The following is a 27,023-nucleotide window of genomic DNA, read 5'->3' as shown; positions in this document are numbered from 1 at the left end:
ATATAGGACACAGGACAAAGAAAACACAATGAGGTGTCCAAGAAAAACTCAGGTAAAGTCAATTTTGCTACTTCATATCTGTGCATAGATATCTATAATTTTTTCTATTGACGCCACAGTTGTAGGCAGAGCCGTGTTACTTCCTTGTCTACATCTCAGAACATACCCTAAGAACTCTAGCAAATAAACTGTTTTACTTCTGTGATCACCTGACTCACTTCTTCCTATCGTGTCTTCACTTACCTATTTCTTCTGTATAGTATATCAATAAATATCCTATTATAAATTATAAGGCGTCCTTGCATTAATCATACCTCAGTGACAGCCGCGTATATAGAAACCATATACATACACTCTCTCCAGTGTATTAGTCACATTTCATATAATAGCTCAAGTGGATTGGAACATTTTTCTTTTATGTTGTTATAAAATCATGTAATAAAAAAGCTTAGTGATGCCATTCCTTACAGCAAAAGAAAGAGAAAAAAAACACACACACATACATTATGACAGACTACAACATAAGGTTCATATTTTTTTTTTAAAGATTTTATTGATGCAATTTCAACAAGCAACGGAAAACAACTTTCGTAACACATGTTGCACACATATGAGACATTAAATAGCACAAAGCAAAAGATCTTAGGAGACAAAAGGCGTATATAAAAGAATAAAGCACTTCAGCAGACAATGGTAACAGTATATCATGCAAATAAAACAAGAAAGTAGAACAACAGTGCTCAAAACACACATACACATACATAAACCCACCCGTGTCCCACTCCCAGGAAAAACGGACCCCTATATAGTCAACTGCCCGAGTCTACCAAATGTGGTCTACATCACATTTTGTCAAAATTCTTTGAGCATTTCCTCTTACTAAAAAAGAGACACATAATGGCACGTATTTATTGCCATCTCAAAAGAGACGGGGTATCCGTACATTTCCAGGACATAGCTCTAATCTTCCTCACACACACAAAAACTAAACCTGCTATGGAAGGTTTGAGACTACAGAGGAGATTTATCAAAGGATTTAGACTGGTTTTTCCCATCTAAATTTTGCGCACAGAAAGTCGCAGTCTAAATATGTCGACTTTTTTGCAACTTTTGCTTTAGATGATTTTTAGAACATGATGCATTCTAGTCTATTTTAGACCGAAAAATGCATTGATGCTGAATTTATCGAAAACGACTTTTCGGCGACAAGTCGCATCGGCTGAAAGTACACTGAAATGTCAGACCTTGTTGGAGCAGGTTTAGATACAGTCTAAAGCATAGATCCTGAAGTCTGTGTGCAGAATTTATCAAGAGCCGTGCGACCTTTGATAAATTAGGCGCACAATAGACTGGCCTAACCCTCTGTAGTTTGGTCTATATTGATGCGGGACATAGACAACTTTGATAAATCTCCCCCTGCGTCTCTAATAATAATAAGTTGAGTAGTTCAACTTTGGAAAATTCAAGGTGTACAGTAAGGCTACGTTCACACTACTGAATTTCTGACCGGAATTCCGCTTTGGCGGTTTGAAATTCCAGTGCAGCAGAATCTTATTGCTGGCAATGGGATTCCTCTGCACAGTGCACATTGCGGAATTTTACTGCAGAAATTCCCCCACCAAAAGAGCAAACTTGTTTTTTCTTCAGGTGGAATTTGCTCTGTAGACGATGCTGTCTCTGAATCAATCAGCACTGGCCGCACTTGAAACCTTTGGTTGAATTTTGTCTGGCAGGATTTTCAAAAGTATGAAAGTTTCCTAAGGCCTGATTCACATTTATAAAGCTCCGGACAGAAGAATTCCAACCAAAGCTTCCAAGTGTGACCAGCACCGACTGAATCAGTCGGTGCTAGGACAGCATGGACATTGCTGTCCTTATAGAGAGCAATGTCTGCAAAGCAGACTCTGTCGAAAGAAAGGACAAGTCCATTCTTTTGTCGGCGGAATATCCACCACTAAAATTCCGTAGTGTGCACTGTGCAGCGGAATCCCACTGCTAACAATAGGACTCTGCTGCATCGGAATTTCTGAGTGGAAGTTTTAATCAGAAGTCCGTTCAGAAATTGCCTAGTGTGGAATACCCAAATTGAGCTCTAAAGGCATGATGTAGAATTATGTTTGAGAAAGACTAAATTGTGTACATACATTTGCAAATGTCAGGAAAATATGATCCTGACATTTGCGTTACATATTTAACCCATGCCTGACCCCAAAAAAGGTGCCACATGATTAAGCAGATTAAGCCAAAGGTGAGCTTGGAGAGAAAAAAGGGTTAAAGGAGTACTCTGGTGGAAATTTTTTTTTTATATCAACTGGCTCCAGAAAATTAAACAGATTTGCAAATTACCATACAAGTGGAAAAACAGCCAGCGCCTGTTAAAACATGAGATTTATTGTAATCTTTAAAAATCCATGTGGACAGCTGTCCACATGGATTTTTATAGGTTACAATAAATCTCAAGTTTTAACAGGAGCTGGCTGTTGTTCCACTTGTATGTTACTCATATTGAGGATTGCCTTGCACCTAGGATACAGGTAAGCTGATATGTTGTCTCTTCTAGTTTTATAAATGACTTCTATTTAAAAATCTTAATCCTTCTAGTATTTATCAGCTGCTGTATGCTACAGAGGAAGTTCTTTGCTTTTTGAATTTATTTTCTGTCTGCCAGTAGTGCTCTCTGCTGACACCTCTGTCCATGTCAGGAACTTTCCAGAGCAGGATAGGATTGCAATGGGGATTTGCTCCTGCTATGGACAGTCCCTGACATTTTTTTTAATGCTTCTGATTAACCCCTTAAAGGGATACTCCGCCCCTAGACATCTTATCCCCTATCCAAAGCATAGGGGATAAGATGTCTGATTGCGGGGATCCCGCCACTGGGGACCCCAGTGATCTCTCCTGCAGCATCCCCGTTCATCAGCTGCCTCAGGGCATTTGAGGTTGGTTTCTTTTCGATTTTTATTGTGGACATTTATAAAAAACACACACATATATATATATATATATATATATATATATATATATATTACAGTTAAAACTGTTTTTTAGTTAAAACTAGTTTTCCCTAGTAAAAAATAGTTTTAACTAGGGATCGACCGATATCATTTTTTTAGGGCCGATATCGATAATCGGTGGAGGTTAGGGCCGATAGCCGATAACTTATACCGATATTCCGGTATAAGTTATCGGCTATTTATTCCCCCGCGACACCGCTGCAGATCATTGATTTAAAGTGGGCGCTTTAAATCAATGCACTGCAGTGGCTTTTGCGGTGCCATAGGTCGCCGCCGCCACCCGCTTCTCTCGCCCTGCCTGTCTGGGGGTCCTGAGACCTATCACCGCCACCGCTACCCCCACTGCCCCACCGACGCACCGTGACTGCCCCCCGACCCGCCACACCGCCCCGCCCCGGCCTCATTGCCTTCCCCATCCCCAGTTTTATAATTACCTGTTCCCGGGGTCCACTCTACATCTGGCTCCGGTGGTGTCCTCCTGAACTGTCACTGTGCGCACTGACGGTGACGTCACGTGGCGCACGTCACTGCGCACAGCGTAACGCAGGACGCAGCAGGAGCAAGAAGTAGCGTGGGCCCCGGGAACAGGTAATTATAAAACCGCGGATGGGGGAGGCAATGGGGCCGGGGCGGTGCGGTGGGGAGTGCGACACGGTGCGGCGGGTCGGGGGGGTGCGGTGCGGGGGGCGGGCCCTTATCTGCTTATCGGCAAGGTAATTGCCGATACCAATAATGCCCATAATCGTGATTATCGGCCGATTATATCGGTCATACCGATAATCGGTCGATACCCAGTTTTAACTAAATGTCTTTGTGAAAACTAGTATTGACTGCTCTTCCCCAGTGAAAACTAGTTTTGACTGAATGCCTTTGTGAAAACTAGAATTGACTGCTCTTCCCCAGTGAAAACTAGTTTTGACTGAATGCCTTTGTGAAAACTAATATGGACTGCCGCTTCCCCAGTGAAAACTAGTTTTGACTAAACGTCTTTGTGAAAACTAGAATTGACTGCTAGAATTGACTGCTCTTCCCCAGTGAAAACTAGTTTTGATTGGATGCCTTTGTGAAAATTAGAATTAACATTTTTTTCCCAGTTAAAACCAGCTTTTACTGAACGCCTTTGTAGAAACACCACTTTTTACTAAAGGCCTTCTTACAAACTATATTATTTACTGTACAATTTCGTACAAACTAAAATATTTACTGAACACCTTTGTACAAACTAGAATATTTACTAAACGCCTTCATACAAACTAGAATTTACTGTGAATCAAAAAACGAATATCAATTAAAACTGGTTTAAAGTAGAGAAAACTAGTTTTAAAAAAATGACTCAGTTCAAACTGTTTCCACAGAGGTCAAAGTTAATTTAGCTTACACATGGCGCTTGAGATCAAAGTTCATCTAGCTCACACATGGTGCTTCAGAATGATTCTTATTGATATCGCCTGACTCGTGGTGGATTGACCATGCCACCTTCACATACCCGTGTACCCCTCTGTTAAGCATGCTCATGCGAGCTGACCATGCTGCCTCCACCCACGTATCCCCTCCGCTAAGCCAACTACGTCGTCCTTGCATACCTGTGTACCCCTCCGCTAAGCACCAAAACAAAACTTTTGATATGCTGTACATCTTGGCAAAACAATGGTTTTTCTACTATCTTTTTTTTTTAAATGCACATTTTATGAAAGAAAACTGTCTTTGGAAATTATGTCACTTGGGGTCCCCATACCTCCTGGGACACTGATGAGTCCTGCAGCAGCTCAGCTTGTCCATGAGTCATGGACATGAGATGGCTGATGGACAAAGCAGCGGATGGGACTAGCATTCTGCTGTGCTCGCTTCTGACCTGTCACTTTGCCTGAGGGAGTGCTAGGAGCCTCTGAGGATCGCAGCACAAGACCTGGAGTTCACAAACTTTTATGGAGCTTCACTTTAAGGGACACCGTTATATTTTTCTGTAAATATTTCTACTTTACTACTTTTCTGTGGTGCCAAAGTTCGGCACAGGGGGGGAAACAGCTGATCGGATGTGGGATGTTATGGAGCTACGGGCAGTGCAGGACTTTACAAGTTATGTGAGTTTGACTTCTGTAATATGCCGACAGCCAGGGGTGTCACTAGATTAAAACATTTGGGCCTGTTCCCCAAATAAAAAGCCAAGTGGCCCAAACGCCAGCTGCTGAGTAGTTCCATATATTAGTATTTCCCAAGCAGGGTGCCTCTAGCTGTTGCAAAACTACAACTCCCAGCATTATCAGAGAGCCAAAGGCTGTCTGGGCATGCTGGGAGTTGTAGTTTTGAAACATCTCCTTTGGAAACACTGCCATACACTCAGCAATCTTGGCCTGTCTGCTTATCTCCTCCCCCTTCTCCGCCCTGCCCCCTGTTGTGTATGTGATCTAAAACTCACAGAGGCCTGCTGGGATCAGAGGAAAGATTTGAGACTGCGAGAAAACAGAAGATTAGCAAGCTACAAAGGTAAGCCAGCCCAAGCCCAAACCCAGCCCAACACAGTGACATCACTGCATATTTACTCTATACTGTAACATCACTGTGTGCATTATCTTAGTACTGTGACATTATTGGGGTTATTCCTGTAATGTGACATCACTCATCACTGTGTATTATCCCTGTACTGTGTGCATTATCCCTGTACTGTGACATCACTGTGTGTATTATCCCTGTACTGTGACATCACTGTGTGTATTATCCCTGCACTGTGACCTTACCCTGTACTGTGAGATTACTGTGTGTATTATCCCTGTACTGTGACATCATTGGGGTTATTATCCCTGTAATGTGACATTACTCACACAGAGACCTTCTGGGGTCAGAAGAAAGATCTGAGACATTTCACTCAAACAGGTTTGCCTAGTTGAAACTAGTTTTAACTCATTTCCGACGCATGACATACATGTACATCATGGAAGGTTTTCTCGACTTGTGACGTGTAGCGGTAAGATGGTGGCTGATAGCAAGCCATCTTGCCTCGGGACCAGTGCCCCCCCCCCCCCCCCCACCATTATCACTGAACCACGCTGGAGCTGACAGGGGTAAAAGAGAGAAGAGCCACAGGAGGTATGAATGGAGGGGGGGGGGTGTAAATTGCTGCCTGCTATGGAGGAACTGTTGCCTACAATGGAAGAACTACTGCCTCCTATAGGGGAACTTCTACCTGCTATGGAGGAACTGCTGCCAACTATGAGGAAATGGTTGCCTACTATGGGGGACCTCTGCTGCCTACCTAATGTGGTGGACTTCTGCTGGATACCTAATGTGGGGGAAATCTGCTAGATACCTAATATGGGGGACTATGTAGGGAGCTATCTACTACCTACAAGCTATTATGGAGACTAACTACCAAGCTAATAGGGGGGCTACCTACTACCTACATAGATTATATGAGGGTTTTCATGTGTGGGACAACTATCAGGGGGATTTACTTTTACATTCATTATGTTTTTTTTTTTTTTTAGGGGGGAGGGGGTTTATAAAAAAAAAAAAAAAAAAAAAGCCCTACCCTAATAAAAACTGAAAACATCCCCTTTTTCCTATAAATAAAACCTGTCAGAAAAATGCAAAAAAACACTGCATGTATTAATTTACTACTAATAATATAAAGTACAATATGTCACAAAAAACAAGTTTTCACAAAGGCATAAATTCTAGTTTGTACAAAGGCGTTCAGTAAATATTCTAGTTTGTACAAAGGTATTCAGTAAATATTCTAGTTTGTACAAAGGCATTTAGTAAAAACTGGTGTTTCAACAAAGGCATTTAGTCAAAGCTAGTTTTTACTGGGGAAAAGAAGTGAATACTAGTTTTCACAAAGGCATTTAGTTAAAACTAGTTTTCACTAGGGAAAACTAGTTTTAACTAAAAACCAGTTTTAACTGTAATATATATATATATATATATATATATATATATATATATATATTTTTTTTTTTACCTGGGAAACCACTTTGAAGGGGATGGCCTAGTCACAGGACAGGACATCAATGGCTGTTTAGCGGGATTGCTAACGATTCAGCATCCAACCTATGAGCTCTTCTGAGGGGATACTACCTGAACAGATGTGAGCTGCAGTAACATGGCATGGCCACTACGCAATAGTGCCAACTTATTCTGGCACTGCTTCCTGATGTTGGCATCCAAGTAAGTTCTGAGTATACACTATCAATTTTGCCTGAAACTGTTATGAGAACTCCATGGGTGTTTTTTTTTATGTGGGTACTATTACCTGCTGTGTTATGGGGGAGCTGTAACTGACTTATCAAGTCTAGTTTTAGGCTCAGTTTATACAAAGTATTTTGGTCAGTATTTATTCAGTTGGTTGTATCAGTATTCGTATGCCGGGAGCTGCTCCAAAACATGGAAAAGCTACAAATCTTTCTATTTATTTCTATTACATTCTTTTCCCTGTAGGTTACAGTATTTTGTATCAGTATTTGTAAGACAAAATCAGCAGATACATACTGTCATGTGAAACCAGATTATCTACCTCATTGAATAATGCAAGTTGATAGGACAAGGAAATTCGGAGTCTGAGTCACATCCACACAAATGTTTGATCGATAAAAGTATTGTGAATGCTTTGAACTTTATGGGAAATGTTGTATTAGATATAACCAAGAAACAACTCTAGGGTGTAAAAAGTTAGTCCATCTCAAGGGGACAAGTTCATTTTGAACAGACGCTCTCTCTCAATCTTGCTTGGTCATTGATGCACACAGCGGTGCTTCCCCAGGGTTAATACTACTGAGTAATAACTGATTACTTCTTTGCTGCTTGATTTGTTTTTCTTGTTTTCTTGATGATTATAAATTTGCTGCCTGATTTATATTGCTTGCTTGTGTCACATTGTTATGCACTTGGCTACTGTGGCTGACATCTTTAGTCATACAATCCACAGTATTACATGAAATCAATGAGGTTGGCTATATTTTGGAGGCATTGGATAAATAAGTAATACTGTCATTTTGGATTCACACTGCTGCAGTGCTGCTGTCTTCTTACTGTGGATTGAAAACGTGGGGTTCGGTCCGACCATCAGTGGTTGCACTCGTCCAGTTGGGACTTTAACCATGCTGCCCTGCCTTGGAGTTTGTTGTATTACGATGATAGTTTTGTTGGGTTTCTTATTGAAATAAATAATAGACAAATGGGAAAGGTTCACTGCCCAATGCTCATCTATAGATCAAGCTAGCCAATCTGACACCTACACCCCAGGTGTCACAAATAAAGTTAACCAAAGGATTAGCGTTCTAAGGTCAACTGAATTTGGAAACCAAACAAATATGAATTACAATAACTATAATTAATAATTATTATATACTTGTTTTGACTGATAAGACACAGCCCTTGTAGTCTACTCAGAATATCAATAAAAAAGTAATACACAAATAAAACCACATGAAGTCTGATGAGCACTTATATTTTTACCTTTAAACATATTGCATAATAGATTATAATAAAATATCAGCACCAATATAAAACAACAAATTGAAAGAGTTCCTCTGTATTTCTGTGGAACTTTTATTACATCATAATTTCTTTATGTTTGATGGGGAAATTTACTTTCAAACCAGGGGAGCCCACATGGGCGCTTAATACTCGCCTTCTTTAGCGAATATATTCATGAAATATTGGGAGATTCAGTTCATTTTTTATTCCAGCAACCCTTTCTATCACCACATCCAGTGGATAGGTCGCTTTATAGATGACCTTCTTCTGGTGTGGAAGGGAACAGAAAGTGAATTTCTGTTCCCTTCCACACCAGAAGAAGGTCATCTATAAAGCGACCAATCCACAGGATGTGATGATAGAAAGGGTTGCTGAAATCAAAAATGAACTCAATCTCCCAATATATCATGAATATATTCGCTAAAGAAGGCGAGTATTTAGCGCCCATGTGGGCTCCCCTGGTTTGAAAGTAAATTTCAACAATTTGTGTCCTATAATAATCAAAACCATCTTAATTTGAGGTTTACATCACACTTCAGTAGCTGCTCTGTGAATTTCCTTGATATTACATGGTCCTCTGGAACGGCAAGGTAACAGTTAACCCCTACGGAAAGGAAACCACGAGCAATTCAGTATTGCGTGCGGCATCTTGCCATCCGCGACACGTTATAAACAACATTCCCTTTGGGGATTTGTTTTGCATAGAACAAAACTGTTCAGAGGATAGTGTGTATCAGAGGGAAAAAGATGAGTGTAAAAAAAATGCTTTAAAGCTAGGGGCTATTCAGACAAGGTAATTGAGAAAGCATCATATCGAGCAGATAAAGTAGATAGACATCATTTGATATCTAATAATGCAAAAAGTGTGGGGTCAAAAAAAGGAAACTGTTTTTTATTACACTATACAGTGCTCAATTTGCAAGCATTAAAAACATCATAAAAAAGTATATCCTGGTATTAGAAACTGATTCAATTTTGAAAGAAATATTGTCATCGGGTATTGATGTTGTATCCAGGCGAGGACCATCGCTAGGGTCTGCATTGTCTCCTAGTTTGTTTCTTAGAAGTCCCGCTAGTAAGAGTAATTGACATACGGGCAATTGCAAGTGTGGACATAATCGTTGCATCACATGCCATTATATGCAGTGCAAAAATCCCTTCACTTTCTTTGCTACACATATAACGTACTATATAAAGGAGTACATCAATTGCAACACTAAATCAGTAGTGTATTTGGCATCCTGTACTTTGTGCTGTTGTCAATATGTGGGCTGCACAGTGAACTCACTTAAAACTAGGATTAGACGACATGTCTCAGATGTCCGTAGTAAGAAGTTTGGCATATCCAACTTGAGCCATCACTTTAAGGAAGTCCATGTGGGGGATATCAGTAGCCTACAAGTAATTGGTATTCAAAGAGTGAGAAATGATGTCAGGGGGAGGGGGGTGGAGAGATCACAGGAGACTCTTTTTGAATAGGAAGACCTTTTGGAAATTTGTGTTGGAAACCATAACTCCCCAGGGTCTAAATCAGTGATTGGATTTGATCATGACATATTAATTTACATAGGTGCTAGTTCACATTTTATTGCGTTTTCTGTGATCTTTTCTCCCATAGTGTTTAGTGGCTATATTGGATATAGTGGCTGCAACTTGTACCTCACCACTAATTTTGTGTGAATAGTTAGCTTATATTTAGTTGATTTGCTTTAACCTATTGCATGTTATTACTATGTTAATCCATTTCGGGTTTTGGTATTTTTCCCATTCCTGACCGGAGTTTCCATTTGCACCTGTAATGTGATGGTATTGTGAACTATTTTTTTGTATTTAAGAGAGGTGGATAGTACGTGTCTGTACTCTATGACTAAGCGCTGTTAGTGTGAAATGCATGTATGTGCAACCTTTAATAAGGCCAGATTTATACACCATTGATGCTGGACATTCACTTTGGTATCACTCTCATTGGCTCTGTGTTTTAGAACCCTAGTAGTTAGTTAGTTTTTGAGCCAAAGTCAGAAGTGGATCCATGAGGAAGTTGAAATATAAGTCCTTATTTTATATTTCTCATTTCTCTTAAATACACATCTAGCTTTGTCTCAAAAACTGCAATGGCAGTTTTCCATAAAATGCCAGAAAAAACCTGTGTGGAAACTTAGCTGTATGGCAGCACTGTGGCTGGTTGTTATGGGGCACTGCGGTCGGTTGTGTAATAGCGGCACTGTGGCTGCTTGTGCTATGGCAGCACTGTGGCTGGTTGTGCTATGGCAGCACTGTCGCTAATTGTGGAATGGCAGCACTGTGGCTGGTTGTGGTATGACAGCATAGTGGCTGGTTGTGGCATGACAGCACAGTGGCTGATTGTTGTATGGCAGCACTGTGGCTGGTTGTGGTATGGCAGCACTGTGGCTGGTTGTGGAATGGCAGCACTGTGGCTGTTTGTTATGGAGCACTGCGGCCGGTTGTGTAATAGTGGCACAGTGGCTGGTTGTGCTATGGCAGCACTGTGGCTGGTTGTGGTATGGCAGCACTGTGGCTGGTTGTGGAATGGCAGCCCTGTGGCTGGTTGAGTTATGACAGCACAGTGGCTGATTGTGGTATGGCAGCACTGTGGCTGGTTGTGGAATGGCAGCCCTGTGGCTGGTTGAGTTATGACAGCACAGTGGCTGATTGTTGTATGGCAGCACTGTGGCTTGTTGTGGTATGGCAGCACTGTGGCTGGTTGTGGAATGGCAGCACTGTGGCTGGTTGTGGTATGACAGCACAGTGGCTGATTGTGGTATGGCAGCACTGTGGCTTGTTGTGGTATGGCAGCACTGTGGCTGGTTGTGGAATGGCAGCACTGTGGCTGGTTTGGGTATGGCAGCACTGTTGCTGGTTGGGGTATGGCAGCAGTGGCTGGTACTGTGAGCGGTTGTGTTATGGCGGCACTGTGGCTGGTTGTGGTATGGAAGCACAGTTGTTGGTTGTGGTATGGCAGCAGTAGCTTATTTATTTTGTTTGTTTGTTTATGTCCATCAGAAACACCAGCATCTTGGTGTCCACACTCTTTTACCTTGCTGAAAGTGAGCGGTATGCAAATTCTTATTCCTGCAAATTGGGGCAGTTTTTTCTTTGCAGAGAAATAAAAAATCAAGAACTTTCCTAAACATATAAATAAAAGTCATTTAAATGAATGTGAGGCAGGCAAGGCAGGATTAGAAAACTTCAGCCATTTTCCCGAAACTTCTAATATAATTCACTATGTACTTGCTCCTATAGCTGTGAATGCCAAGCGTGAAAAGCAAGAAGAGTTAAGATGCTGCTTTCATCTCCTAGCAATGGAAGACAGCTTGCGAGGTGGAGGTATAAGGGGGGAGTCTGCCAGCTGCTCGGCTCTGAACTACAAATTACTATGTCAGCCACCAGGCTATTTACAAGCAGAAATGCTGAACGACTTTCATGTTGCACATCAGTGTTGTGTATGAGGCCAGATGACTAAACCTTCTAGTTGCATCTAAACAGAGATGAGGACCTGTCACGAAAAAGATCTAAAATGTTGCATTTTGTTATGCTGTAGTACACATTATTGAAGAACTTTTCTTCACATTTCGTTCCGGATTTAATTTAGTAAAAAATGGCTTTTAAAAATGTGAAGTAAAATGCTTTAGGCCATAGTTTGCCTTTACAGATCTATGTTGTCATCCCCATCTTCACAACTCGAGGTTCAATGGACGCAGTGTCCCCATTGATCATGTGGAGGTTATACAAATAAGACATGACGCATTATGCAGATAACATTGTTTCCGCTCATAGAGAATATTACATGATTTTTCCACTTTCATGTAAAGAAAGCTCAATGAAATAATAAAAACTTTTGCAACTTCCTAATACAATGTGTTACAATTCATCCCCATGGTTAAGATTTATGTTTGCTGTCAGTGAATAGGAACATTTTGCTTGCATGCGGAAAATATAAATCTGTACACAGAAAACACTTCTGAAAACCAAGATTTAGCGCCATTTGTTTTAGTCTACATAATCTTCAGGGAGCTATCAGGATCGGGAAGAGAATTGAGCTTCTGATTTAGTATAAGGGTGCACAAAATTTGGTGCATATTTTATATGCAGATTTGTCGTCGCAAAAAGCAAAAAAAAAAAAAAAAAAAAAGGCAGCCACATTTTGTAGGAATATCCATGCGCAAAATGAAATATGCACTGAAAGTTTTACGCTGTGTGAACCCAGCTTTAGAAGTATCATGTCTGTACAGAACAATACGCAGACCTAATGTTCCAGATGCAAATATGGTGAGAGCAACACACGACACAGAACACCTCCCTCATGGCACAGAAATTCCGATTCCGAATGTCCCAAAACAGGTATCAGCTGAGAGGATGGTGTGAGGTCCCTTACCGTGCTCTGTGCCGTCCGATTGTCGCTCTTATACTGCAGCCAGCCATGGCAGGCAGTACACCCTGTTCCAAATTATTATGCAAATTCTATTTAAGTGTCACAAAGATGAAATATTATGTTTTTCAGTTTAACTCATGCATTGTCTCAAGGCTCTTTTGATCACTGAAAAAAATCTCAGACACCTATGATAATTAGATTGCCAGGTGAGCCCAATTTAAGAAAAAACTACTAAAGGTGGGTGTTCCACATTATTAAAGGGGTACTCCGTCCAAGACTGGGGTCCCGCTGCTGGGGATCCCCGCAATCTCTTCAGCGACACCCCGCCGTCATCACTACAGAGCAAACTGGCTCTGTGCGTTATGACAGGGTGATGCAGGGGACAGAGTATTGTGACATCATGGCCCCGCCCCCTGTGACATCACGCCCCACCCACTCAAGTCTATGGGAGGGGGCGTGGCGATCATCACGCCCCCTTCCATTTGCATAATAATTTGGAATAGGGTATAGTAAAGTGGTGGCGATTACACTGATCAATGCTATGGCTTAGATTAACGCTATGGCTTCGCATTGATCAGCGTATTTAATCTACAGATTGTATAGTGAAAAAAAATGTGTAAAAATAAATAAATTAATAAATATTAATCATATCAATAATAAAAAATGTGAAATAACTCCTTCCCTAACAATATTTTAAATCATCACCTTTTCAAAAGGTTTTTAAAAAATGTCAAAACATTTTTTGTTTTGTTTTTTTTTTAATAAAAAAACCCTTTCTCTAATAAAAACTGAAAACGTCCTCCTTTTTCCTTAAAAAATAAAAACACCCTGTCACATGACATTTTGAAAAAGTATCAGTAATCCCTATCAGGACATCCTCATTCTTTCTGCGGACTCCCCACGGAATGCATAGCCATCATTCCAGTGAGGTCTTAGCGCCGGTATGTTGTGTCGCCGCCCACAGTCTCTGGAGTGTCTGCATGGAGATTTTCCATGCGGACATTCCAGATGTGTGAAAATAGCCTAAGAGTGTATGTTTATGAAGGTAGAAGGCTTTGGAAGAGATATATGTCAGCCAAGCTAGTAAACCAGTGCTTTACTGCCACCATCTAATGTGTATTGGCTGGCTTTATGTGTCATTGAAGTTGTGATAATAAACTGCATTATTAAGAAAGTACTTGGTGATATACGAATTAACACTCTGAAAGAACAAAATGTCCATTGTAACGTTCTAGTTCATCATAGAGAAGATCAGTATGATAATGCACAGTTGTTACAGAGACCATTACGGAGACCACCCCATGAGCCACATAATGGGACTGGACTTTACATGACCAACAACTGTTATATATGTAGCAGGCTACAATTCAAACACGGTGGGGGGAATTTATGATTGTTTTATTTTTTTGTGTTAAAGAGTCACACATTTTTGCACAATGGGTAAAAAAGTTGCATGGTTAGCTTTTTCAGAGGTCAGTGATTTAATAACTACAACTTTTTTAAATTGTCGCAAATGTTTGCACAATCTCACACCAGCCCGGACCACACTTAATAACTTGTTTTCATCTGAGCCACTTTGCTATTTATGAAGAGCGTGCACCTCTTTGATAAATATGGTGGAAGTACACCTGGTGTACGCCCACGCAAACGGGTAAAACGAACTAGATGTGCACAGATCATGATAAACATGGCATTGCCAATTATTATTATTCACTGTGTTTAAAGGCGTTATCCAGGAAAAAACTTTTTTTTATATATCAACTGGCTCCAGAAAGTTAAACAGATTTGTAAATTACTTTGATTAAAAAATCTTAATCCTTTCAATACTTATGAGCTTCTGAAGTTAAGGTTGTTCTTTTCTGTCTAAGTCCTCTCTGATGACTCATGTCTCGGGAAACGCCCAGTTTAGAAGCAAATCCCCATAGCAAACCTCTTCTAAACTGGGCATTTCCCGAGACACGTGTCATCATAGAGCACTTAGACAGAAAAGAACAACCTTAACTTCAGAAGCTCATAAGTACTGAAAGGATTAATAATTTTTAATAGAAGTACTTTCCAAATCTGTTTAACTTTCTGGAGCCAGTTGATATATAAAAAAAAAAAAAAAAAGTTTTTTCCTGGATAACCCCTTTAAGTTGCAATTAACTTGGACACAACACATTACAATCATCCAAATGATATCCAGAGTACTCGGCGTAACCGTCTTCTATTGACATAATAATACAAAGGCACGTCCAGTAATTATATTTAACCCTTTAGCAAATTACCCCCAAAATACTCAGTGGGAACAATTAAATTACAACTTCTAGAGTCATTTTGCTTATACAGTATGTAATTTCAGATAACTGTTAAGGTAGGTTGCCATGTGTGTGTGCATATGAGAAGTAGCTGACCATTTTATTACTTGTAGATAGCATTTTAAAATAGTTTTCACCTATACAGATTCCATCTCTACATTGCAGTTGTTCCTGAGGAGCCATGATGTCTTCCATACACTGCACACATGCAGAAGAATAGATTCTGCTCCTCTACTAGCAGCAAACGCATGGAGGACATTATAGAGCAGTACAAAGCAGTGTAAGCTGTGAATAATGAAGCATCATATAAAGGATCTGATTAAGGTGTCAATTTCACAAGGAAACACATTGAGTAAAGCAGTAATATGAACTTCAGAAGAAGTAGGTCGACTTTCGTATGCAGTGTTGCGTAAATTACAGGTGTTTTTGACAAGTTTCTGTACTAGAAACTGCTGGAGCGAGGGGGCGTGGCTTGACGCGCTGGCGGGTAGACGCGACTTCTGAGCGCTCCTACAGGGGTCTCCGCACTAAGGGCTCTAACTACATATTATGGGAGGCAACCATAAGAAAAAAGGTGCCCAGAGACCACCGGAACACCCCGTGAATCCCCCTCGCTCCATTTCAGCCTTCTTCTTACCCCAGCAGCTGCGCACAGCCTCTTCTCCTGCTGCATCACACGCCAGCACCGCCATGCTGGAAACCGGAAGTGAAGCTCAGACGCAGCACAACGCGGCTTCCCGACAAGGGACCGCGATTCGCAATATGCCAGAGATCATGGGCGGCGGCCCGGAAAAAACCCAGGAGAGCTCCGTACCCTCTGCTGAGACCACAGACCACCAGGGAACGCAAGTACCTGTTACCCCTCTCCATAATGCGGCCCCTGCAATACAGCCCCTGCAGCGCTCCCCAGCCACTAACGTCTCCCACACTCAGGGGCTAGGGGAATGCCCATACCTCCTCCTGAGCTCTTCACACCAACGCTGTCCCCAATTGCAAAAGGGGATAGCACCTTAACCAAGCCGGTCATCAGCCTACAATGGGACCACACAGCCCACTCTCCCCTCTCTGCCACGGGACCACTACAGGACGCACAGTCCCCAGAGGGCCCTTACACACCTGTAAAGGTGCACACCGACAAATCTCCCACAACCCCCGAATCAGCCTGCAGACCGATTGTGCACCCTACACGCCTGGCCCCATCTGCCCAGCAAACTACCTGTGCTGTGGCAACTATACAAGACCAACCCACCAGCGTAGTGGAGACCCCAGGGACAACCCCCACTCCATTGACCTCAACTACCCTCCAAGTCCCGGGTCCACCACCCAGAAACGTCTTAGACTGGGCTGCTGAGATGGAGGTCACAGACTCCAGGCCTGATAGGAGCACCGACGAATCCTCAGATGACACTGACACCCCCGACTATTGGGGTGCGAGCCCACCTGCGAAAGAAAAACTTTTCAAGACTCCACGTAAAGCCACAGTTCGTAGGACTACTATGTCTGATAGATCCTCTTCTGATGACTCGCAAGACAATGTGAAACCCACACCTAAAACATCTAATGCTTTGACCTCGAGTAAACCTCATGACACTAACTCCGGGCAGACCCAACATTGTCCCCCGCCTCTTCTACCCTCGCCTGAAATGGCAGTTCGCACGCTCAAGAATCACCCAGAACTACAGGCCTTGCTTGCTTTGTTGCCTACCAAGACAGACCTCCTCTCTCTGGCTTCAGATTTGAAATCAGCATGGACAAAGGACTTGCAACCTGTTAAGACAGAAGTATCGCAACTCAGAACCCGAGTTATGCAACTGGAAGAAAACCATAAGTCTACCACACTACAGATACAGGCTTTACAAGACTCCACTAAGAAACTATCCACGCAACAGACTGCAACAATTGAACATCTAGATGACCTGGACAACAGGAATCGCAGGAACAATATACGCATTAAAGGCTTACCAGAATCCGTCCTGCCTCAAGACCTAGCACCCACACTACAAAGACTCTTCAACGAAGTCTTGCAAAAATCTCCAGATAATTTTATAGAAATGGACAGAGCGCACCGTGCGCTGAAGCCTAAAAACCCCGACCCAAAGAAACCGCGAGATGTCATCTGCCGGATCCATCACTACTTCCAGAAAGATGACATTATGCGCAAAGCCCGCACTCTCAAGTCTCTTACTTACGCTGGTTGTACGGTGCAACTATACCCTGACCTCTCTCTCCGCACTCTACGCCTGAGATCAGCGCTGAAACCCCTACTTCAAGTCCTCCAAAATGCTAAAATCCTATATCGATGGGGCTTTCCCTTCTCGCTGACAGCGCGACATGGACCTACCTCAGCGACCCTGAGATCTCCTGATGACGTAGGTCTATTCCTACATACATTCAAACTTCCGCCTATGTCCCTGCCGGAATGGGAAGATCTATTCAACGGTGCTCCTGCTTTTCCACGAGATATACGTCCTACTCATCCACGCGGAAACCAAGAGAGTCCTCATCCCGCTCCACTACCACAACGTCAGAAGAGAAAGACCTGATTGATTCTTGGACTCTCTAATCGACCTTCTACTGCATCTATCCTGATGATTCACCCTGAGACTCTTCAGTTCCTTGTTCCCGGGTACCATATAGTGTACCACACGGTTGTGACTTTTTGTTCATCACTACCTCACCCGGTTTAATTGCCATACTAGTATTATCTCATTCCATCAGCTGGCGCTAGTTAGCTACTCCTAACTGGTCTCTATCACCGGGTCCCCCTCTACCATGTTTTGTTCTAATTGTTACTGTTCCGTGTTCCTGCTCTGATTCCATGCCTCCCAATATTTAGAATTCGTAGGGTCTTAGTACCTGACCAACATGCCACTGCCCACCCACTCTGAGCCCTCACCATGGAATAATGATTGAGTGGCACAATTGATAGCATCCAGACCCCAATCCCCTCTGCTCATTCTCATCCATGGTACTTACTACCACGCCTCTAGCCGGGCGCGCCAACCTCGTTACCCCCACTAGATTTATGGTCCAGCTGGTTCTGACCCTTTGCTTGGCCCTTATGGCCACCTCATATAGTCCCTTTGCAAACGTGACTATGCGTTTGCTCCCCCTCTTCAACCCCATGTCCCTGTTTCTGTTTCGCGATACCTTCCTACCTCCCTTTCTGTTCCTCCTCCCTCTCAACTTCTCCTTCTTCTCCGATTACAGGTATACTGTCCTCCGTCTGAAGTGGTTCCGGAGCGTGGTGCTGCGGGTGAGACCCCTCCGTGGTGGTGAGTTAGACTTCATCATCCCCTTCTCCAATGATGGCTGACATAAATGTAACGTCCCTCAATGTTAGGGGACTCAACACGCCCGAAAAGAGAGCCCAACTATTGTATAATCTACACAAGAGGAAATCACACATATTAGCCCTTCAAGAAACTCACTTTCGTAGTGACCAGATCCCCAGATTCCTCAGTCGCTACTTTCCCACATGGATACACAGCACAAACCCAGACTCAAAATCAAAAGGCGTTTCACTCGCCTTCCATAGGTCCTTGCCCATCAAGATAGTAGAATCGATAACGGACCCAAATGCAAGATTTGTATTCGCCAACTGTGACCTAGCTGGCCAGAAATTAACCATTGCCTCCATTTATGCCCCCAATCACGGGCAAGTTGCCTTCTTATGCGCAACCTTAGAAGCCCTATCCTCCTTCGCCACGGGCCACATTATTCTCTGTGGTGACCTCAATATTCCACTTTCCCCCCTTACTGACACTTCCTCTGGACACTCGTATATCCCCTATCGCCAACTCAGATCCATTAAACAAAAACTACACGCCCTTCAGCTCAGCGATACGTGGCGCATAATGCACCCTCAAGGCAGAGACTTCTCCTTCTACTCCCATCCCAGAAATATTTACAGTCGCATCGACTATATTTTCTGCTCCCATCATTTCCTTACATCAATTACATCGGCCTCGATAGGATCTGTCACACTTTCTGACCACGCCCCGGTACACCTCTCCTTCACGCTACCCTCGTTTGCCAAACCCCATGCCACCTGGCGCCTGAATGAATCCCTTCTCCTAGATCCATTATGCCTACAGGAGTTGACAGAAACGATCTCAAATTTTAACTCTGATCATAAACATGACATATCGTCTCCTCTCATTAAATGGGAGGCGTTGAAATGTGTCCTACGAGGCGTCTTGGTGAGACATGGGTCCCGGCTTAAACGAGAAGGAGCAGCGAAGCTATCCTCCTTACTAACCAACCTAGCCTCCTTAGAATCACAACACAAACAAAACCTTCACGAACAGACCCTCAGGGACGTCATTAAAGTAAGACAGGAATTGCTGTCGCTATTGAACTCAAAATATCAATATTACAAACAAATTACTGGCCGCCATTTCTATGAATGGGGGAACAAATCAGGCAAGCTACTCGCCAGAGCTTTAAGAGAAAAACGCTCCTCACTTTATATCTCATCCATCCAGAATAAAAAAGGCACACAGTCTCACCTAACCCAAGACATATTATCAGCCTTCAGACAGTACTACATGACCCTCTACAACCTGCCGACTTCACCCCCTACATCCCCAAACACCCAACCGTCTTTATCGCAATATATCTCCTCCACGGCGCTTCCCCGCCTTTCGCCTGACACCATATCCTCCCTAGAATCCCCATTCACATCAGAAGAACTTACAACAGCTATATCAGCCCTCCCGGCGGGTAAAAGCCCCGGCCCAGATGGTTACACAGCCAAATTCTATAAAGCCCTTCGTGATAACTTGACCTCTCCTCTCCTCACAGCTTTTAACTATATCTCTGATTCATCCTCTATTCCCACATCTTTCTTGAGAGCCTTCATCACGGTGATCCCAAAGGAGGGTAAGGACCCCACCCAATGTCAAAACTATAGACCAATTTCCCTCCTTAACGTGGATACAAAACTTTTTGCTAAACTTATCGCAAACAGACTGGCTACCCATATGGAAGCCTTAATCCACGCGGACCAAGTAGGATTTGTCAGAGGAAGGGAGGCGAGGGATAACACTCTCCGTACCTTCTCTGCCGTCCACTATGCTCGTAAAACCCGCTCTCCTATATTTCTACTGTCTCTCGACGCGTTTGACCGTGTGGATTGGGGCTTTCTTGACGCCACTCTGTCTCAGATTGGGTTGGGCACCCTGATGAAGGCTCGTATAATGGCTCTCTACTCTAATCCACAAGCTCAGGTCAGAGTGAACGGCCTCCTATCCCCACCGTTTGACATTGGCAATGGCACGAGGCAAGGCTGTCCCCTATCCCCGATTCTATACATTTTGTGCATGGAACATCTGCTTAACGCCATCCGACAAAACAAAGACATCAAGGGACTCCAGACCCCCTCGTGCCAGTGCAAATGCGCTGCCTTTGCAGACGATCTCCTGCTATACCTGTCTGTCCCCCTTATATCTCTCCCCTCGCTTCTCTCCACCATACGCACATTCTCTTACCATAGCAATTACAAGTTAAATCCATCCAAAAGCGAGGCCCTCAATATTACCCTTCCTCCAGAACTGGTCAATCATCTCCGTACTACATACCCCTTCAAATGGTGTGACAGATCCCTAAAATATTTAGGTGTCCAAATCCCCTCCAACCTGTCTGATACTTACACCCTGAACTTCCCCCCGTTATTGAAAATGCTGGGACGAGACCTTGCCAGGTGGGAGCGCAGAGACTTTTCCTGGATAGGACGGATTAACATCCTGAAAATGAATGTCCTACCCCGCCTACTCTATCTGTTCTCTGCTATACCGACACTCCTCTCACGCTCTTTCTTCAGGGAGGTCTCTGCCCTCTTCACTGGCTTTGTCTGGGCCCATAAACCCCCGAGACTCAACAGGGAGATCCTATCCATGCGTAAACTTGACGGTGGCCTGGGTCTCCCTTATTGTCTTCACTACCACCTTGATGCGGTCCTAGCCAGAGTACTGGATTGCCACACACTTGACAAAAACAAACTCTGGATAGCCCTAGAACGAGACGCCACTTCACTAGACCCCAAAACGCTACTGTGGCTCCCTGGGAAAAAACTTCCTTCTCACCTCACCACAGACATGCCTCCAGTCACAGCCTCGATTGCACACATCAAACGACACTTCTTACCTACCCTCGCGATCTACACGCCCGATGGTCCACTGACGCCTGTTTTTGGCAACCCCCTCTTCCCAGCAGCACACTCTGCCTCTCTCTTCTTAGGAATGTCCAGGGCCGACTCTCCCACATTCTTCCACCTCCTCACGCCGACCTCCCTTAAACCACTTGATGCCCTATGTGGTAGTCCCCCTACATCTTTCATACAATCCTTCCAGTATTCACAACTGCATCATTTTTACAAGACTTCCAAATCCCCCCTCCATCTACACCGCACCCTCTCTCCGTTCGAGAAGCTATGTGTAGCCTCTGACAGGACTTTCCGTCCGATTAGCACTCTATATTCCCTCCTACTAGACTCCTTACGGATCACCCCATTACCCTATAGAAACGGGTGGGAGAAGGAACTAGGCACATGCTTCTCTGACGAGGATTGGAAGAAAGCGTTACTGCAATGCCATAAACTGTCCACCTCCTGCAAAGCCCAGGAAACGAATTATAAAATACTAACTAGGTGGTACAGAGTCCCCTCCCTCCTCGCAAAATTTTACCCGGGTGTTTCTGACACGTGTTGGAGATGCGGAGAACCTGGGGGAAATATGACACATATTTGGCTGACATGTAATGCCCTGACCTCCTTCTGGTCCCAAGTCTTAGACCTCATTCATAGACTGACATCCATACAACTCCCTAAACTACCTGGCCCCCTTCTGCTATCCATGTTCCCATCTCCTTTACCGAAATGGCAAGCACGCCTCGCGGGCTTCATGGTCCTAGCAGCGAGAACAGTCATACCAAGGAACTGGAAATCCGCCTCCCCACCTACACTTTCATCCTGGTTTCAGGAACTATCCCACCTTCACCGGATGGAGGAGCTCTTAGCTGACTCCAGACGTCAGGCAACGAAACATCACCTAATATGGGGCCCATGGACTGCCTTCCTATCTACTGACTCTTACAGGACATTATACACTTCACACTCCACCCACCCAGTCCAGGGAGTCTCCCGGGTGTGTTGAGTTCCCAACTCAAACTCCAGATCGCAGCCACGGGGAGGGGATCGAACCTGCTCACCGCACTTGGGAACCCACCGATGCGCTACCTGTAACACTTTGTAACACTTTGTACCACTACCATTCTTGTATTCATATGCTCTTTTCCTACCCTCCCTTTCCCCCTTCCCTTAACTACCACTTTCTCTTTCTCTTCCACTATCCTGTTGCCTTAGTACCTCTCTTTCTTCCCTCTCTCTGAACCTCTCTCTAAACAGTTGCTATAACTCCGATTAGATAGTTAGTTGTTCTAGGTCTCCACGCCCACCTCTAGATACATGTCTCTCATGACTGACTTGTGACCAGCACGGCTACAATCTTGTATGCTTTCTCGCAGTCTTTATGCCAATGCAATGGTTTTATAGATCGGAGATACCTACCTGATTACCTTTTGTAAGCATTTCAACTGATTGTTGTTTGTTACTGCACAACTGTTTATATGTCTCTCTTAAGGAAAATAAAATTTTCTACTTTAAAAAAAAAAGAAACTGCTGGAGCCTCTGGTGTTTTTCTCATCATACCTCCAGTCATTCTCCCTACTTCCCCCTCCTATCTTTCTAGACTTTTATGGGCAGTTGTAACCTGATCCTTTAGTGAGCTGATCATCTCAAGAATGATTTAAAGGGCATCAGCTTCCTGCTGCCCTACACTGACAGGCTTACTCCCCTTTGTACAATGATGTATGATTCCCTCTGAAACACTCCATGTCTCGGGCTGCATGAAACTGATGCAACTGATGTTCGTATACTTTAAAGGGGTACTCTGGGGAAATAAACCCATCCTTTCCCTCTCACCAACCTATTTGTCTAAATATCATTCATTAACTATATAGAGCAGTCTCCCTCTTTCAGCTGTCACTTACATACATGCAGGGAGTGGGAGAAAGACATCATAATCAGATCCTGCTTGTCTTTGTGAAAACCCCTCAGTGAGACCTAGCCCCCACCCTCCTGGAAGACAAACACCACGTGATTTCTGTCTACACCTTGCCTGCAGAGGACCTTGCCTGCAGAGAAGCCCAATCTCCTCATCAGGAGCTGGCAGCCATTACACAGAGCTGCACTGAATGCTGGGAGTTGTAGTCTGGGCTGCAAGCAAGGAAAAATAATATTTAGGAGACAACAGGGGCCATGGTAGCTGGCAAAACAACATGGATGACTACAGGGGACATAGAACAGGTATTGTGGTAGCTTTGCACCCCTTTAAACAGTTTTTCAAAGTAAGGTATGAGTTAGGAGATGGTAAGAGCCCTTTAGAGAGGCATTTTCTCTAATAAAATATATGACAGATTCTTCTAATTGATTATACTTTTGATATGAGCAAAGTTTTTTGAACAACAGCAAATCTTAAAAGGAGTATTCAAGGATAATATTTTAACAGAAATGTGTCATTGGAAAATGAACTATTGCTTAAATTAATGTTTAGTGATTATTTTTGATGATTTTCAATTTTGCTATTTAATATTATATAATAATCCTGAAATCTTGCAGTTTTAATTCTGCCCACTAAGTCTAAATTTAAGCTGAGACTTGCTGTTCTATACAGATCATTTCCCATTAATACCTTTCCTCTCAGCACAGACAGGAGTACAGTGAAAGGTGAGTAGAGAGATAACACTGGATCCACCACCATTCACAGTAGAGATCAGCTACCTCCTCCCTATAGAATAACCTCTGAAAAGGTGACAGAGAATGCTCAGCACTGTCTCTAATTCATCTGATTGGGACAGGTCCTGTCTACTGCTGTCTTTGGCTAATGCTCCTGCTGTAAAGAATATTACTAAGTGCTGTTAAAATAATAATAATACACAAAAACTGAAAATAAAAACAGATTAGAAAAACAAACATGTTTTAGTATCTCTAATCAGGAAAAAAACCTTGGTGACATATTCCCTTCAAAATGTGCTCAGGGTGGGGGAAATAATAACACATTCTGCCAATTTTACATCAGTTTTGAGGGTTAGCTAATGTCATTGTTACATCCACCACACCAATGCATTTATGTTTATGTTGTGTTTCTGTACTTCTCTATGTTCACATCCATACACCCATTCACCGGGTAAGGATGATATATGTTGGTCCTTGTGGTTGGTTGCAGACATCCTCCTTTGTATGCATTTTTTGCTGGGGATTGCCCATAGCAACGGACCACAAGTGCAGGACTTGCTATTCCCTATAAATGCACACCAGCATTTGGGCTCGAGCTCTTCCTGACATTTGAGACCACGTTCTTGTTGTGTTTGTTTTGTAATAATATACCAATGCGCCTTTATTATCATGTATAGGTAGCATTTAGATGCACCTGTGAGGCCGGCAACTCATCAGCCTACTTAGGTGGGGCTTATAGCCTGCTTCCTCCCTCCCATTATTTGTGTGACCACACACTGGAGTTGACACTGGGAGCAGTCTGTAAGTCGGACCAAAAGCTTTTGTAATTGCGCATTTGCCCCTGTTTTCTTGCTTATCATGCACAGGCAGGTTTAGGTTAGGTCCCGCATCACTTGAGAAACCTTGGCGTGGTATGCGGGCTCAGGTATGTCCTTCATATAAGGATATACTGGCTAATGTCTCAATTTTACATCAGTTTTGAGGGTTAGCTAATGTCATTGTTACATCCACCACACCAGTGCATTTATGTTTATGTTGTGTTTCAGTACTTCTCTATGTTCACATCCATACACCCATTCATCGGGTAAGGATGATATATGTTGGTCCTTGTGGTTGGTTGCAGACATCCTCCATTGTATGCATTTTTTGCTGGGGATTGCCCATAGCAACGGACCACAAGTGCAGGACTTGCTATTCCCTATAAATGCACACCAGCATTTGGGCTCGAGCTCTTCCTGACATTTGAGACCACGTTCTTGTTGTGTTTGTGCTGTATCTAATTCATCTGATTGGGACAGGTCCTGTCTACTGCTGTCTTTGGCTAATGCTCCTGCTGTAAAGAATATTACTAAGTGCTGTTAAAATAATAATAATACACAAAAACTGAAAATAAAAACAGATTAGAAAAACAAACATGTTTTAGTATCTCTAATCAGGAAAAAAAACCTTGGTGACATATTCCCTTCAAAATGTGCTCAGGGTGGGGGAAATAATAACACATTCTGCCAATTCTGCTCTTATGGTGCTGGTCTCCGCTGTCAGCTCTTCCTGTTCTTTGCACTAACACGTAGAAAATGCCTGCTCAGCAGTGAATCGCTTCAGCCTGGATAGGCTCAGAAGTTTTTTCCTACATGCCAGAATGAAGAACAGGAAGCAATGAGTACACATTTCTTTATTTTCCCCTACTCTAAGCATATTTATTTGTAGAAATATTTCTCTGGAATACCCCTTTATTATCTGGCAAAGCTTTTCTTCTCAATATTTACTAATAGTAATACTCTGTTCAACCACTCCCTCACGAGCAAGAGCTACAGCTCAAAATACATAAGCAGTCATATGTGGATATGTCATTAATTACAAAATACATGAATGCATATTGTGTGCTAGGACCTCACCATAAGCATCCTACTGGGTATCAACTATAGGTTCAGTATGGGAAAAATGTATACTAAGTATATAGCAACATATCTAAAATACTTGATTGTATGGCCATAACAAGCTCAGGTTATACAAGCATAACATTCCTTATATTTTGGAATCTTTAAAGGGGTACTTCACTGGCCAGCGTTCAGAAGTAAATGTTCCGTACATTGTTTTCGCGCTGCAGGGTTTGGCCACCCCCCTCAATGCAAGTCAATGGGAGGGGGCGTGATGGCCATCACGCCCCCTCCCATTAACTTGCATTGAGAGGGCATGACCATGACATCATGAGGGGTGTGGCCGACTCCCGCAGCGCGAATAACAGCATTCGGAACATTTACTTCCGAATGCTGGCCAGTGGCGCACCCCTTTAATGAATAGTCCTAACAGCACAGGATCATTCTACCCTTTAACAATAGAAGAGTGGGGAGATTCCAGAATGTTCTTCTTGTATAAACTGTGCTTGTTATGATCATACAAGCATACTAAGTATTTTAGAGATTGTTTTATATCCTTAGTATACATTATGTCCATAATAAACCCATACTAGTATATACACATTAGTATACTTCTTTTGTTTTCCATAAGACTGCAGAAGCAACTTACTGTTACTCTGCGCTGCACGCCATTTGAAGAATTGCGCTGTATGTGCAGGGCATGACTGCTGTCTCCAGGAGCTTTTCAAAAGGAGAAATTTGCCCTCACTACCCATAAAATGACAGCCATCCGTTTGGCACCCCATGATGGTAATGATAGTCCTACAGATAATAGCTAAACCATTACTAAAGCTTAAGTGTCTGGAATACTTGTTCTGACTTTTCTTCCTGCATCTTGTTTCTATAGCCTTCACACTTGAGAAATCTGTGTTATTAAGCTGTCGGATCTGCTGGGAACATCCTCAGAGATATTGGCACCTGAAATCATCACAGACATGCTAAGAGCGTACTAAGTGCTGTCCCAGGAAGGACCTGAACTCTAAGAGCATTTACATGGACATCTGCAAAACAAAGATGTCAGCAGACACTTTTTGTATCCTTTAAATCATTGAGAAAAGAATGTTTACCCCGACGTATCCATCATTATTTCTGCTAGACAAATATACTGCAGCTATTAATGCTGAAACCTTAGGAATGGTA

General features: G+C 43.0%; 1 protein-coding gene and 1 long non-coding RNA gene across 4 annotated transcripts in view; one reads left to right on the top strand and one right to left on the bottom strand.

Moving 5' to 3' along the window:
* Positions 1 to 27,023, bottom strand: part of CCDC60 (coiled-coil domain containing 60) — a 214,776-nt gene that overhangs the window by 118,791 nt on the left and 68,962 nt on the right. The gene's annotated exons all lie outside the window — the stretch shown is intronic.
* On the top strand, positions 18 to 26,917 carry LOC130285849 (uncharacterized). The gene is made up of 2 exons (XR_008847400.1): positions 18 to 52; positions 26,731 to 26,917. It is a non-coding gene; the product is annotated as an uncharacterized LOC130285849 (long non-coding RNA).

The sequence above is a fragment of the Hyla sarda genome, chromosome 1 (assembly GCF_029499605.1).
Source record: "Hyla sarda isolate aHylSar1 chromosome 1, aHylSar1.hap1, whole genome shotgun sequence".
Lineage (NCBI taxonomy): Eukaryota > Metazoa > Chordata > Amphibia > Anura > Hylidae > Hyla > Hyla sarda.
This window is presented reverse-complemented; position numbering and strand designations above follow the sequence as displayed.